This window comes from Balaenoptera ricei, chromosome 3 (assembly GCF_028023285.1).
Source record: "Balaenoptera ricei isolate mBalRic1 chromosome 3, mBalRic1.hap2, whole genome shotgun sequence".
In the NCBI taxonomy this organism is placed as follows: domain Eukaryota; kingdom Metazoa; phylum Chordata; class Mammalia; order Artiodactyla; family Balaenopteridae; genus Balaenoptera; species Balaenoptera ricei.
The window spans coordinates 122446030-122462868 of NC_082641.1; the positions used below are offsets into that span (position 1 = coordinate 122446030).

The 16839-nt window shown below is 38.8% G+C and overlaps 1 long non-coding RNA gene across 1 annotated transcript in view; it reads right to left on the reverse strand.

Annotated features, from left to right (window-relative positions):
- Positions 1-488: 488 nt before the first annotated feature.
- The window catches only part of LOC132362604 (uncharacterized), a 129302-nt gene continuing 112951 nt past the window's right edge, over positions 489-16839 (reverse strand). The window contains exon 3 of the long non-coding RNA XR_009502405.1: positions 489-509. This is a non-coding gene — a long non-coding RNA (uncharacterized LOC132362604). The remainder of the gene's footprint in view (positions 510-16839) is intronic.

The window sequence follows — 16839 nt, forward strand, 5'->3', positions numbered from 1 at the left end:
TTCTCTGTGCATCTACCTTCCCTCGCTCTCTGCTTGAAAAACTGTGTGCTAAAGGTCAGGGTGGAAAACGGTCTCGCTCTATGTTCTCTCCTCTTGCTGCAGGTAATTTCCTCTGTCCATATGCCATTAATGATGTGATTATCAGTGCTGGTGGCCAATCATGTGATCTAATCAAAGCACCAAATCACTCTCATCTCTCCCAACAGCTCCAGATGGCATCTGAACACTCATTGGTAATAAACAGGGAGAGTTTGGTTTGTTTTTTTTTTTTTTAATTTTTAAAGTCTTCTCTAATCAACTTGGATAATTAGCTCAAAAATAATAATAATTCTGAATCCTCTCCATAACTCATATGCAAAACCCTAAGATCATGAAGACGAGAGAGCTGCTAATTAGCTATTTTCATTTTACCTGAAAAGAACAGGACTAAAGGCATTCATTCAGGAAACTGAAATCTCATCTTCAAAAGCAAGTTGGATGAAGAAGTGAGGCCAGCATTCAATGGCTTGCTGCAAAGAAGTAGAGAATGAGGCAAATGTTAATGTGCACAACAGGCCAAGGCAAATGATTCAAAGTCATCCTAAATTTAGGGAAAAAAGGGGGGGGAAACTATTTGCTTCCTGTAAGTGAAGACCTCAACTCATCAATCATGTTATTCCATAGAATATAGATAGGAATTCTACAAAGTCAGAGGATATAATGAGGATGTTATATTGTCTTTAATAAAAAGAAACTGACTTGCCCTTTATACAGCGTAATCTGCAGAAATGTCAACATTTCATTAGAAGTGTCCAGTTTCTTTCAATTAGTGAGGGTGGCAAAAAATGTTCTTGTTGCTCCAAGAGAGGTAAAATGAACTGTTACGGATCCCTCTGCAGGCAGAGCCCTGGGTGTTGATAGGTATCCTGCGGAGTTTTAGATGCACCTACCAGAAAGTGCTCTTGCATTACATGTGGGCATATGCAATGAAGCAAAGGATAATAGACTCCTTTTAGTCACAGAAAAGCCTGCTAAGAAGATGAGATCAGGGCTGAAAAGTTAGGGTTTATCAGATTCTTGTCTTCCCCAAATCAGAACTATATCGTCCTTATGAAAATGTTAGCAATGTGTCTGAAGAAATGGAGACAAAGGAATTTTTTATTTAATAACCTCACTGTTCAGATGAAATTCCCCTGTGAAAACTGTAGAACTCTTTACATGAGTTTCAAAGTTTACATATCACATAATTTGAAATCCTGGGACCTCAAAAATACAATGACTAAATTATGAGGCCTTACCATGTCTGTAAAATAAGATGATGATTTTACTATATTTTAGGTATCATAAATTTTAAAACTATTCATAAAATTAATTGTATAGGGAAATCTGTCATTTTTGCCTCTCTGTCATCCATCCCCCTTTACTTAGTAACAAAACCTTGGTTTTTCATGAAACCACTTCTATCTACATATGTCCAGTTCCTAGCCAGTAGGAATATTGCCTCCCCAGGACACAAATAGCCACCACATGGTAAGAACCTTCTAAAATTGAAGCTAACACACAGCAAAGCAGAGCAAAGAGCTGGGGAGAGAGACTGCAATGTAATTTGAGTCCCTGGACCCAACCAGGCCTGAAGTAGGATACTCTGGACCCTTCCATTACGGGATCCAATAAATGTCTTTTGTTTGCTCAAACCAGGTTGAATTCATTTCTGTCACTTGAAAACAAGACAGTCCTAGCTAATATAGGAATGCAATTCTCATACTTTGAAGTTGGATATGACATCTAGTAAAGAATGTTCAGTTACGTGGAAATGTATCCTGATTTTCAGATCAGTGTCACTATTCTTCAGAGGCAGAGAAAAGAAGGAAGAGTGAAGAGAGGTGATGCTAATGAGCTACTGATGATTAAGAAGGAGAGATTTTGAAGAACTCGGTCCTTTTATAGCATAAGAAGGGCTCTAGGAATTACATTAGACCCAGAAGGAAGATAACTTGGAAAAATTTTATTGCTAATTAAATCATGCTTAATTTCCATAGGCAAAACTGAAAAAAGAAAGTTTCTGGCAGGAATAAAACCTGCATGAAGAAAAAAATAAAAAGATGATACTTAATGCATTTCTTAATGGTACCATTAAGTCCCCCCAGTACTTATAGGAAGGCAGTAATTTACTGGGATCTAAAAAAGTGCAGTCTGTTGGTGGGAATGAAAATTGATGCCACTATGGAGAACAGTATGGAGGTTCCTTAAAAAACTAAAAATAGAACTACCTTATGACCCAGCAGTCCCACTACTGGGTACATACCCTGAGAAAACCACAATTCAAAAAGAGTCATGTACCACAATGTTGATTGCAGCTCTATTTACAATAGCCAGGACATGGAAGCAACCTAAGTGTCCATCGACAGATGAATGGATAAAGAAGATGTGGCACATATATGCAATGGAATATTACTCAGCTATAAAAAGAAATGAAATTGAGTTATTTGTAGTGAGGTGGATGGACCTAGAGACTGTCATACAGAGTGAAGTAAGTCAGAAAGAGAAAAACAAATACCATATGCTAACACATATATATGGAATATTAAAAAAAATGGTTCTGAAGAACTTAGGGGCAGGACAGGAATAAAGATGCAGATGTAGAGAATGGACTTGAGGACATGGGGGGGGGAAGGGTAAGCTGGGAGGAAGTGAGAGAGTGGCATGGAAATATATACACTACCAAATGTAAAAAAGATAGCTAATGGGAATCAGCTGCATAGCACAGGGAGATCAGCTCAGTGCTTTGTGACCACCTAGAGGGGTGGGATAGGGAGAATGGGAGGGAGACCCAAGAGGTAGGAGGTATGGGGACATACATATATGTATAGCTGATTCACTTTGTTATCAAGCAGAAACTAACACACCATTGTAAAGCAATTATACTCCAATAAAGATGTTTAAAATAATTTTTTAATAAATAAATAAATAAATAAAAATAAATTAAAAAGTGCAGTATATCTGACTAAAGGTCATGCAAACACTAAAATGTTTCTCCAAAAATCTGTCTGAGACAGAAAGAAGGATGACCAGCTCTTCTCAGAACCTTTCAAGAATAGTATAGTATAAGCTTATCAATGACTCTGGTGATTCAAATTTTCTCTTAAGCACATGTGGGAACTATATAGCAAGGTGGCGAAAGCTGAGAAATATTATTTTTTAAATTTATTTTATTATTTATGTATTTATTTTTAGCTGTGTTGGATCTTCGTTGATGCATGTGAGCTTTTCTCTAGTTGTGACGAGCAGTGGCTACTCTTTGTTGCAGTGCGCAGTCTTCTCATTGAGGTGGCTTCTCATTGTAGAGCATGGGCTCTAGGCATGCAGGCTTCAGTAGTTGCAGCACATGATCTCAGTAGTTGTGGCTCGCGGGCTCTAGAGGGCAGGCTCAGTAGTTGTGGCACACGGGCTTAGCTGTTCCATGGCATGTGGGATCTTCCTGGACCAGGGCTCGAACCCATGTCCCCTGCATTGGCAGGCAGCTTCTTAACCACTGTGTCACCAGGGAAGTCCTGAGAAATATTATTTTTGACATCCATCATGGCTTTATGGGCTGTCAAAAGGAGCCCTTCCAGCAAAAGCACAAACAACAGCACACTTCCCACTTTTTGCATTAGATAGTATGGAAAACAGTGATGGTTCTGGAGCCTGTCACGAGCTTGCCCCTGCCTAAATCTCCATTGGCAACTATACCACCAATGAGGCTCTCTCACTCTAAACCCTGGCTGTACTGAACTGTACAGTATTCTTGACTACTTTGTCAAGTATTAGTTGACTGTATATTCTTGGGTTTATCTCTGGGCTCTTGATTCTGTTCCATTAGTTTCTTTGTCTGTTTTTAATGCCAGTACCATAATGTTTTAATGACTGTAGCTTTGTAGTATAGCTTGAACTCAGGAAGTGTGATGCCTCCTGCTTTGTTCTTCTTTCTCAGGACTTCTTTGGCTATTCAGGGTGTTTTGTTGTTCATATAAATTTTAGAAGTCCTTTTCTCTACTTCTGTAAAAAAAAATACCATTGCAATCTTGATAGGGATTGCATTCAATATATAGATGGTTTTTGGTAGTATTGTCATTTTAACAACATTAATTTTTCCAATCCATGTACATGGATGACTTTCCATTTATTTTTGTCTTCTTTCATTTCTTTCATCAGTGTCTTATAGTTTCCAGAGTAGATAAGTTTTACCTCCATATTTAAATTTATTCCTGAGTATTTTATTGTATTTGATGCTGTTGTAAATGGGATAAATTTCTTTATTTCTTTTTCAGAAAGTTCATTGTTAGAGTATAGAAAGGCTAATGATTTTTATATGTTAGTTTTGTATCCTGCAACTTTACTGAATTAATTGATTAGATCTATGCATTTTTTGATTGAGTCTTTAGGATTTTCTATATATAAAATCATGTAGTCTACAAATAAAGACAATTTTAATTCTTCCTTTCCAGTTCTGATACATTTTATTTCTTTTTGTTGCCTGATTGCTCTAGCTAGGACTTCTAGTACTATGCTGAATAAGAGTGGTGAGAGTGGGAAACCTTGGCTTGTTCCTGATCCTAGAGGAAAAGGTTTCAACCTTTCACCATTGAGTATCATGTTAGCTGTGGGCACATCATATATGGCCTTTAATATGTTCCTTAATATGTTCAGTTTTTATCATGAATGAATGCTGAATTTTGTCAAGTGCTTTTTTTTCTGCATCAATTGAGATTATCAGATGATTTTTTTCTTTCATTCTATTAATGTGCTGTATCACATTGATTGATTCATGTATGTTGCATCTTTGAATCCCAGAGATATATCCCATTCGATCATGGTGTATGATTCCTTTCATGTGCTGCTAAATTCAATTTGCTAGTATTTTATTAAGGATTTTTACATCTGTATTATATCAGGGATATTGGTCCCTGTAGTTTTCTTTTCTAGTCGTGTTTTTCCAGTGTTGGTGTCAGGATAATGCTGGCCTCATACAATGGGTTTGGGAGTGTCCCCTCCCCCCCCTTTTGATATTTTGGAAGAGATTGAGAAGAATTGGTATTAATTATTTTTTAAATGTTTGGTAATATTCACCAGTGAAACCATCTGGTCCTGGGCTTTTCTTCACTGGGCGATTTGTGATTTCTGATTCAATTTCCTTACTAGTAATTGGTTAATTCAGATTTTCTACTTCTTCCTGATTCAGTCTTAGTAAATTGTGTGCTTCTAAGAATTTTTAAAATTTCTTCTAGGCTGTCCAGTTTCTTGGCATATAGTTGTTCATAGTAGCTCTTGTGATCCTTTGAATTTCGGTGGTATCAATTGTAATGTCCCCATTTTTAAATTTATTTATAATTTTGTTGATTTGGGTCCTTTCGCTTTTTCCTCAGTTAGTCTAGCTAAAAGTTTGTCAGTTTTGTTAATCTTTTCAAAGGACCAACTCTTAGTTTGGTTAATCTTTTCTATTGTTTTTTCTGTTCTCAATTTCATTTATTTCTGTACTTTTTAATAATAATAATCTTTATTGTTTCATTTCTCCTGCTAACTTTGGGCTTAGTTTGTTCTTCTTTTGCTATTTCCTTAAGGAATAGAGTTAGTTTATTTATTTGGAATCCTTCTTGTTTCTTAATGTAGACATTTGTTGCTATGAACTTGCCTCTTAGAACTGCTTTTGCTTCATCCCACAAGTTCTGGTGTGTAGTATTTCCATTTTTGTGTCTCAGGAAACTTTCTTATGCCCTCTTTAATTTATTCTTTGATCCATTGGTTGTTCAAGAAGGTGTTGATTAATTTCCATATGTTTATGAATTTTCCAGTTTTCCCCTTGTATTGATTTCTAGTTTCACACTATTGTAGTCAGAGAAGAAACTTGGTATGATTTTAGTCTTCTTGAATTTGGTAACATTTGTGTTGTGGACTATATATGGTCTATTCTAGAAAATGTTCCTGTGTACTTGAGAAGAATGTGTATTCCGTTGTTGGATAGAATGTTCTGTATATGTCTGTTAGGTCTATTTTGTCTATAGTGTTGCTCAAATCTGTTCTTACTTTATTGATTCTCAGTCTGGGTGATCTATCCATTATTGAGAATGGGGTATTAAAAACCCCAACTCTTATCATATTACTGTTAATTTCTCTTTTTTTATCTGTTAGTTTTTGCTTTATGTATTTAGGTGTTCCAATGTCGGGCATATAAATATTTGCAATTGTTATAGCTTCCTGATGGGTTGAACTGTTTCTCATTATATAATAGTTTTTTGTCTTTTTACCATTTTTGATTTAAAGTCTATATTTTTTGATATAAGTACAGTCATCCTGGCTTCTTTTTCTTTTTAAGTTTACCATTTGCTTGAAATGTCTCTTTCCATACCTTCAACTTCAGTCTATGTATGTCTTTAAGGCTAAAGTGAATCTCTTGTAGGAAGGATATTGTTGGATATTATTTTTTTAATCCATTCAGCCATTCTATATTTTTTACATTTATTTATTTGTTTATTTAAGTAAGTTCAATCTGTTTACATTTAAAGTAATTATTGATAGGTAGGCGCCTATTATTGCCATTTTGTTCACTGTTTTATAGATCTATTGTTTCTTATTTCTTATCCTGCTATCTTTGTGTATGTGTGTGTTTTGATGTCTTCTGGTATCAGTGTACTTTGACCTCTTTACCATGTTTTCTTGTGTAATTAATAGACGATTTTCCCTTATGGTTACAATGAGGCTTACATAAAATATCTTAAATTTATAATACCTTATTTTAAATTGATAACTTCAATAGAATTCATAAACTTTACAGTTTTACTTCTTCTTTCCTTCACATTTTAGGTTATTTTTGTTATGATGTACCTTTTTTTTTACATTGTGTTACTAATAATAGATTGTTGTAGTTATGGTTATTTTTACTACTATTTTTTTTTATAAATTTATTTATTGATTGATTGATTTTTCTGGGTGTGCTGGGTCTTCGTTTCTGTGTGAGGGCTTTCTCTAGTTGTGGCGAGCGGGGGCCACTCTTCATCGTGGTGCATGGGCCTCTCACTGTTGTGGCCTCTCTTGTTGTGGAGCACAAGCTCCAGACGTGCAGGCTCAGTAGTTGTGGCTCACGGGCCCAGTTGCTCCGCGACATGTGGGATCTTCCCAGACCAGGGCTTGAACCCGTGTCCCCTGCATTGGCAGGCAGATTCTCAACCACTGCGCCACCAGGGAAGCCCTTTTACTACTATTTTTTAATGTTCAAACTAAAGTTGTGTGTGATTTACACACTGCTATTACCATATTGTAGAATTAATTACGACTATATATTTACCATTACCAGTGAGATTTACACTACCTTTTTATGTTTTTATGATGTTAATTAGCATTCTTTTACTTCTACTCAAAGAACTTCCTGTAGCATTTCTTGTAAGCCAGGTCTGGGGTAAGCGCTCCCTCAGCTTTTGTTGGTTTAAGGAAGTCTTTATATCTCCTTTGTTTCTGAAGGACGGCTTCACCAGGTATAGAATTCTTGGTTGAGAGTTATTTTCTTACAATAGTTTGACTATGTTATCCTTTTCTCTCTTGCCTTAAAGGGTTTTTGTTGAGAAATCCACTGATTGTCTGACAGAAGTTCCATGTATGTAATTCCTCTCTTTTCTGTTGCTGCTCTTAAACCTCTTTCTTTGTCTTTGACATTTAACAATTTAATTGTAATGTGTCTCAAGGTAGCCCTATGCATGTTCAACCTATTTGGGGTCCAATGGACCTCATAGATCTGGATGTCCATTTCTCTCCCCAGGTTCAGTAAGTTTTCAGCCTTTATTACTTTAAATATACTTTCTGTTCCTTTCTTTTTCTCTTATCCTTCTGAAATTTTCATAATGCAAATATTACTTCTATTCATTGTGTCCCGTTATTCCCATAGGCTGTCTCTACTCTTCTTCTTTATTTTTCTTTTTTCTCTTTTGACTGGGTAATTTCTAATGTTTAATCTTCCAGGACACTGATTCTTTCTTCTCCATTGTCAAATCTACTTTTGAAACTCTTGATTGAATTTTTTAGTTCAATTATATTTTTCAACTCTAGGAATTCTTTATTTTTGTTGTTGTTTTGTTTTGATGGTTGCTATTTCCTTACTGAACTTCTCATTTTGTTCATACATTATTCTCCTACTTTTGTTTAGTTATCTGTCTGTGTTTTCTTGTAGTTCACTAGACTTCCTTAAGAGGATTATTCCAAATTCTTTGTCTGATAATTCATAAATTTGCATTTCTTTAGGATCAGTTATTGAAGCTTTATTAGTTTCTTTTGGTGGCATAATATTTACCTGACTTTTTGTGATCCTTGTATCCTTACACTGGTATCTACGTATTTGATTAATCGGGTTCCTCTTCCAGACTTTATAGGTTTGCTTTGGCAGGGACAGTTCTTCACCAGTCAGCTCAGTTTGGGTTTTGGGTGTGTCTGCTGGTAATGTCCTTGGGCAGTTGGGACCTACTATTATGGTCTATTTTTGGGTGAGGCAACTGTTCAAACTCTGAGGATGGGGATGGGGGTGGGGAGGATCACTGGCTGACAATAGTTGGAGAGGACTGATGGGATGGTTCCCTACCCAAGTGGGGCTGTAGGATGGGCTCCACAGTTGCCTGGATTCTCTGGTCAGGCTTACTAGACTGTCAGGACTGGGTACTATACTTAGTAGTAAATGGGCCTATGAATTAGCTTTCCTGACCTGGCAGAACAGCAGGACAGGACTCAGGGCCCATACACCTCATTATTTGGGAACCTGAATCAGGCCAGAGTGTGCACTTAATTCCCTGGTCAGTTGAGGTCACCACGTTTGCTCTGAAGATGGAGGTAGCCATGGATTGTTCAAGTGCCACTGGACATAGGGCTGTTGAATGGGCTATGCAGCTTCCCATATGTTGCATGGGTTAGGTTACCTATTTGAACAAGCTAAAGGCTATATTCAGCAATGAGTGAGACTACAAATTACATTCCCTGCCTGGATGCAGTGGGAGAAACAGCTCTAAAGCTGCTAAAGCTCTTTGTTTTCTTACCTCAAGCTGACCCACTTCCTAAGTTCCCTGATCAAGCAGGGCTACTGGCTTTGTCCTGCAAACCCTTAGCTCTGCCTGCCTACCTATAGGCTCAAGTGCCACTGGGGCACACAGCTTCCAGGAGTTGTCACCAGCCCTTCTAGTCAGATGGGGCCACTCTCCACAGTGAGTGGTGCTATGCCTCAGCTCCCTTGCCTGGGTGGAGAAGGAGTGGCCATTCCAGGCTACTCTCAGTTTCCCAAATAAGCTCTCTGGTTGGGAGAGGCTGGGTGTTACCCTCAGCCTTGGCTATGAATTAATCTCCCGGCCTGTGTGTAACACCAGAACACTCCAGGCCCAGTACTGGTTTTGCTCTGGGGATGATCAGCTCTGCCCACTCACTTTTCAGCTCAAGTGCCTCTGGGCTGCACTGCTTCCAGGAGTTGTCACCAGCCCTTCCAGTCAGCTGGGGCCAGAAGACACTCTCCACAGTGGATGGGGCTGTCATTGAGCTCCTTGCCTAGATATGGGCAAACTTGAGCTCTAGGGCTAGCAAAACTTGTTTGAGGATCTAAATCAGGCAGATCTGCTCCCAGCTGAGTTCCCTGGTCAGAGTGTGCCCCCAACTTGGATCTGCAGATGAGTAAAGCCACTGTTTGGGATTACTACTTGGGCTCTACAGGAATGAACTCTGTCTGCCAAGAGCTGCTGGTTGTTCAAGCCCTTCCCCCTTTCTCCTTCACAGTCATATTGCAGATTCCTCTGCAATTCTTGTGGTGCAACATCAGAATAGGGGCTTCCACAAAGCAACCCACAATCCTGGGCAGCTTTGGGAGTGCTGGTTGTTCTCCCAGCTTCTCTTTTCCCACTGGAGAAACCAGAGGCTCAGGGAAGAGCTCTCCATGTGGTGCTGCACTGGTCTGAGGGAGGGGCAATACAGTCACCTTGTAGCCATTTCTCTTACCCTTCTAATGCAGACTGTCTTGGTCTCTGTGGTGTAGGAGGTCCCTGGTGTGGTGTTTATTAGCTCTTGAATTTCTCCAAGATCCATATCTTGAAACCATTCACTCCCCACGTTTTTTGTCATACCCATAATCTTTCATGATTTCCCTAATTGGCTCTGTCATAAATCCTGTGAAGTCATGTACATCATCTGGACACAGTTTTCTCCAGCAGGAATTTGTTGTTTGGGGCTTGATGGCTTTCACAGATTTTTCTATAAATAATGGTATCTCCACTGGTATAATCCTTACAGACTTTCATGATGTTCTCTCTATCAGGGTTCTCTTCCATGTTGTTGAGAATCCTTTCCATAGAGTACTGTGTGTAATGAGGCTTAAAGATCCTTATGAGCCCCTGATCTAGAGGCTGAATTAGAGACATTATGTTTGGGGGCAAGTAGACCACTTCAGTGCCTTAAATGTTGAACTTACGGGGTTCTGGGTGGCCAAGAGCATTGTCCAATATCAAAAGAACTTTAAAAGGCAGTCCCTTACTGGTAAGGTACTTCCAACTTCAGGGACAAAGCATCAGTGGAAACAATCCAGAAAAAGCGTTCTCATTGTCCAGGCCTTCATATTGTACAACCAAAAGCCTGGCAGCTGGTGTTTATCTTTTCCCTTCAAGGCTCAGGGGTTAACAGCTTTATAGATAAGGGCAATCATGATCATAAATCTGAATGCATTTGCACAAAACAGTAGTGTTACCCTATCCCTCTTGCCTTCAATCCAGGTGCTTGCTTCTCTTCCTTATTAATAAGTGTCTTTTGTGGCATTTTTTTATTCCAGAATAGGGCACTTTTGTCTACATTTAAAACTTATTCAGGCAGATATCCTTTCTCCTCAATAATTTTCTTAATGGCATCTGGGAACTTGTCTGCTGCCTCTTGGTCAGCAGAAGTTTCTTCTCCCATTATCCTGACATTTTTTAAGCCAGAAATCTTTCTAAAATTATCAAACCCCATCCTTTGCTATAATCCAATTCTCCGCTTTAGACTCTTCATCTTCTTTTTGCTTTAAGTTGTCATGTAATGACTTCACTCTTTCTCAAACCATATTAGAATCTATAGGTATGCCTTTCTTACAGCAGTCCTGCACCCACATTTTTGATACAAGATAACAAAGGTATTTCATAATATGTGCAAGGTTTTCGCGCCTGCTGGCATAGCTTCAGTGACAGCTTCACGACTTTCCTCTTTTTATTTAGGTCTTTACGCTGGGTTCATTTATCTTGAGACGGTGGGCAACTGAAGTTGCAGACCTCAATCTACAGTGCATATCCAGCAATTTAGCTTTTTCTTGTAATGCCATGACTTTTCTCTGCTTCTTGGAAGCATTTCCAGCATCATTAGTGGCACTTCATATGGGTCCCATGGTGTTACTCAAGGTTTACGGTATTGCACTAAATATGATGAAAAGTATGAGAGAATCATGAGAGATCACTTTTACCATGATGCACAATCTACTGGAGAGACGAACTGCTCATCTGGAGGTGACTAGCATCACCTGGTGTTTTAAGCAGGTACTCACAACACTTGAGCTTGCCACAACAGCAGTAGGAGGTGGCTACAAAATTATTACAGGTGTACAGTACCTACTGGACTGAGGGCCCAGTCATGGTGGAGCAGAAACTAGCCACATACTCTGTGCCCGGTCCTAATTCCTAACTTAGAGAACCATAGGTTTAATAAAAATCATTGTTATTTTATGCCACTATACTCTGGAGTGGAGTGTCAATAGATAATCAGAACAAGTGTAGTAACATGGAATAGCTCTTACAATTAAACGAAAAGCTTAAGAAACAGGTCTCTGAAAACACAGGAGCCAGGAGCTCTGGAAACTTTAGTAACAGAAACCAATGAAAACTCTCTTCTGGACCACCATCACATACTACCATTTTCAGTGGTTGAGTTACTCTACTCAAGATTAAAATTCCAGGGAGAAACAATCTGATTGGAACAGTTCATGAATTGTTTCCATTCTTACATCCAGGGTGGATTTATCCCAGCTAAATCACTTGGAGTAAGAGTTAGGGAAGGATTCTTTGCTAAAGCAAAATCAAGATGTCCTACCAGAGGAAGGGAGAATGTACTGGGGCCAAGAAAACAACAACCCCAAAATAACTGCAAAAATAAAAAGATTTTTAATTACTACTTTTTTACTTGACCCCTCTGGCATAGAGGGGGAGCATGATTAAAGTCTTTCAAAATACAAAGTGGCAGCTTTCAAGGAGATTTATATTTGAGCTAATTCTTAAATGTGAGCTAAGGGGAAAAAAGTAACATTCTATTGTTTGAAAGAATTTGAACCTAATTTGTCTGTAACACTTAAGCAAAGAGAATTACCCTCATGCAGTCTTTGGAGGAATCTACCTGTGTTTCATTCATCTGATCATTCAAAGTGCAATCACATTTCCACAACAGGATGCTTTGTGAGCTAACAGCAGATAAGGAGTTTCACAGCAGAGGAGAGCACAAAGCAGTTCATCATCATTTGTTTTTGTAATTGCTTGGAGCCAAGTATCTTTCATTATGTTCAGTGAACACTCTATATCCAGGCTGGGGAGGCCACACTGAGCACGGTGGGCTGGGTTATGAATCAGGAGATCAGCTGCCTTTTGCCTTGAGAAGAGAGAGCCATGAGTTAAGAAATTCGCTCAGCTTAGATATAATCAGCATGGATGGGACTAATGTGGATGGGCTCTCCTAGTTTAAAAGATTCTGCTGTGTGGGATTTTAAGGGATAAAGGAGATATACTGCACAAAATCTACTCTTTTGTTTTTCCAGAATTTTACCTTCTAGATTAATTATACCTTTATCCACATAATCCCATTTTTACATATTTTTAAAGAAGGAAATATTCAAACAATTATTAACACAGGATTTAAATGCAATAAACATTTGTCAGGTCTTTGCTAAGTGCCAGGTATGGTGCTAGGCACTAAGGTACAATAGAGAACAAGACACATGTAGTTTCTGACTCCATGGTGGTTACCTTCTGTTGGGGGAAGCAGGCAATAAACAAGTAATTTTAGATAGAGATAGATCCTATGAAGGAAATACAAATAACTTGTGGAAGAGATTATGAGGCAGAAGGTGTCCAGAGAAGTCAAGACCCACCTCTCTGAGTTGGTGACAATTCACCTGAGATCTAAAGGATCAGAATTGATTCAGGGGGAAAACTTTGCAGGCAGATGACATATGAGCATAGCAGCCCTGGGCAGAGGGAAAGGCTCAGCCTACATGCTGATAGAAAGCTGGTATGTCTGGAGCTGGGCAGGGAGTAACCATTCATGGCTTAGCAGGCTATGCTAAGGAAGGTCAATTTCATTCTATTTTCAATGAGAGGCCATTAGGGTGATTCAAGTGGGAAAAATGTTGTGGTCTGATTAACATATTTGAAAAATCACTAGCTACTATGTAGAAGGTCAGCTGCAGGGATAAGACTGGAATCATGAAGACCAGTGAGAAGACTACTTTAGAAATCCAGGTAACATATAGTGTTGGCTTGGATTAACATGATGATAGTGGCAATGGAGAAAAGTAAACAAAAGATCTCTTTTGGAGGTAGATTAGAAGTTGGAGGAAGGGATGGAGAGTAGGAAAGTCAAAGTATGGGCAGGACAGGAGGAGGCACAGAGGACTTACTGATTTTTTGTTTTAATCATCAGGGTTGGGGAAGACGTGGAGAACAATACTCAGGGGAGAAAAAATCAAAAGCTTTGTGTTAAGCTAAATATGAGATGACTAAGAGACAGCCAGGTAGAGATGGTAAGAAGGAAGATGAACACATCAACCTTGAATTTTGACTTAAGAGTGTAAAAATCTATGGGAAGACCTCAAAGACAGCACGGAACTATTTCGAGAACAACTGGCTACACTGCCGGCTATGGTCTGAATGTTTGTGACCCCACAAAATTCAGATGTTGAAATCCTAACCCCCAAATATGATGGTATTAGAAGCTGGGGCCTTTGGGAGGAGCATAAACCATGAGACTGGATTCTTATGAGTGGGATTAGTGTCTAATAAGAGGACCCAGAGAGATTCCTAGCCTTTTTGGCTGTGTGAGGATACACAGAAAAGTCTGAAACCAGTCGAGAGCCCTTACCCAACCATACTTGCATCCTGATCTCAGACTTCCAGTGTCCAGAACTGTGATAAATACATTTCTGTTGTTTATAAGCTAATCAGTCTATGGTATTTTGTCATAGCAGCTCAAATGAACTCCAGAGAGTCTCTAGGACAGGTTTTCTTTAATGTTATTTAGTTGCATCAGAATGACGTAGAGAGTTTGATAAAAATTCAGACACTTGAGTCCCACATATCAGATCAGAATCTCCATGGTGGTGCCCATGAATATGCATTTCTAGTAACTCCACAGGTAATTCTAATGCCTTTCAAAATTTTAAGACCTCTGTTCTGAGGTATTGATATTTTTTCAGGAAATTGTACTTCTTGACCCATCTTTCCTTCAAGTTAAAGATACTTCCTTGAAGTTGTTTTAGAGTAATACAGCAATTCTCCCATTTCCTGGTTCATTTCTCTGCTCTTCAGAGGCAGGAGAAACCAAGGGGGCACTGGGAATTCATAGGGTCCTCTGGCTTTGTCCCATTGTCACTTTCTGTTGTGAACAGAAGTGGTTGGAGGAGATTGAGGAATAAGTTGTGAGTGTTACATTTTATTAAAATCTCCCCAGGCTAGCCAATGATAGTAACTTAAAGAAAAATTGCAATTCATGTAGCTTTGAATCATAGACCATTAGAGCTAGAAAAGATTTTAGAAACAACCTACTGGTTAAGCCAACAGGATCTGTTCATCTCCTGCCTTCTGCATTTACTAACTGGGTGCCCTTACGAGAGTTACTTCACATTTCTGTACCTCAGTTTACTCCTCTATAAATGAGGAAAATAACAATACCCACTTCACGGTGTTGTAAAGTAATAGAACAAAGACTGACACAAAACTACCGATAATCAGAAAGCCATATAACTTTTGAGCCAGAAGAGGCTGTAAATACATCCAATACACTCACACTGTAGGTAAGAAAAATAAGACTCACAGCTGGTTTGGTGGCAAATGAGAACTAGAGGCCAGGTTTTAAAGGATTCCATCGCTATAGAAATCAAAAATTTGATTTCATTCCATATCCATTTCTCTGGGTAAACCACAGATCACTTAGGAGAAGTACCCTTTCCTGATACTTATTTATAAGTTTAAAATAATAAAAAGTCTTGCCGCACTGCTAGAGAGCATAAATGCTTTCAGAGGATTGCCTGGTTCACTGCACTGAGGTTTTGCACTTGAAACATCAGCCCATTGTGTAGTCAGGCCAAGTCCTCATTCAAGTTTGTGGTCTGGAAGCATTTTAGGACAAGTAGGGAAAACAGACAGGTATGAATATAGTGATCAATTCAGAAAACCAGTGTCAGTTTCCACTGTTTTGGGACCATCAATCAAACATCTTTGATGCCCAATGACTTTGTGAAGTTACAGGAAAACCCAAAAACAGCAACTTTTCTGAAACTGTGTAAATAACACCCAGGCTCAGCGGGTATAAAGGGAAGCAGCTGACAATTTTGCTGCTGTATCTCTGCCTTGAGTGTTTGGGGTTGGTTTTGTGCTTTGGTTATCTTAAGGCCTTTTTTCTCTTCTTTCTCATTTCTTTCTTTGGCATTTTGATCAGGCTTGCTTATGAATCCTAGAGAAGTCCCATTTTAGGGACAGAAGCTATAAGAATGGAAATTGGTTTCTAAGGAGCCTCTGAACACTAGCCGTGTAATAAATGTCACTGGTGTTGCTGTTCTCTTCTGATGGACTGCTCGTGCCTTATATTTGACAGCTAATGAGCTCCATTAATCAAACCGAGGAACAAATGCTATTTCCTACCCTCCCCTCCTACCTGAAAAGGTGAGGGGTTCCAACCCTCACTCTGGCAGACTGATAGCACCGAATAGGAGCAGAATAACAAGGAAACCTGGAAGGTTAATTAAGGTGGTACCCAAAAGTTGTTTTTAAATGAATTTAATTAACCTGTGATCTCTTAAAATTAGAATATGTTACAGCTAGAATGAAGACAAATTTTATTCTACTATATTTTTTTTAAAACTTCATTTTAGAAAATAGAAACTGAGTAAGTCTCTGGGTAAAAAGTAGTAGGGAGGGTGTTAATTACCACCTGGGCTCTTTCAAATCTATCCTTATTTTCTGTGTATCCCAGAATGGATGATTTCCATTCTTGGAGGAAGAATTTGTAACAGTAACATCTGGTGCTGTTGTCAATCACCCAGGTTTCTGGTAGCATACTCCCTCACCAAATGTATGTGCTAGTCACCCCTCATCATGATTAAGCACAAGTAACACAGTGAAGAAAGGCAATAAGAGTATGGCTAAGGGAGTGATTCAAACTGCCCGATTCCAAAACCAGCCTCTATAGCTTCCTAGAAGTTTGGCCTTCAGCAAATTACTGAACTTCCTCTCTATCTCTTGTTTTCTCCTCTCTGTAAAATAGGGATACCAGTAGCATGCACCATAGGGGATTGTGAGAAGACTTAAAAGATACAAAGCCTAATGCATGTGAATTATTGAGTACCAGGTCTGGCACATAGTAAGCTCTTTTTGAATGCCGATTATTTGGCAGGGTTGGTTTTTTTTGTTTTTGCTTGTTTTGTTTTATTTTAACGTGGGGCCCATAACACCTGGAAATAGAGTTCCACTGATGGGTTTTGGGGGCGTCCCTTAAATACCCTGAAAATATGTGCCTACATTTATGCTACATGTGTATTCTTTCTGGAGGAGAAAGTTCAGTTTTCAAGAACTTCTTAAAAGAGGACTG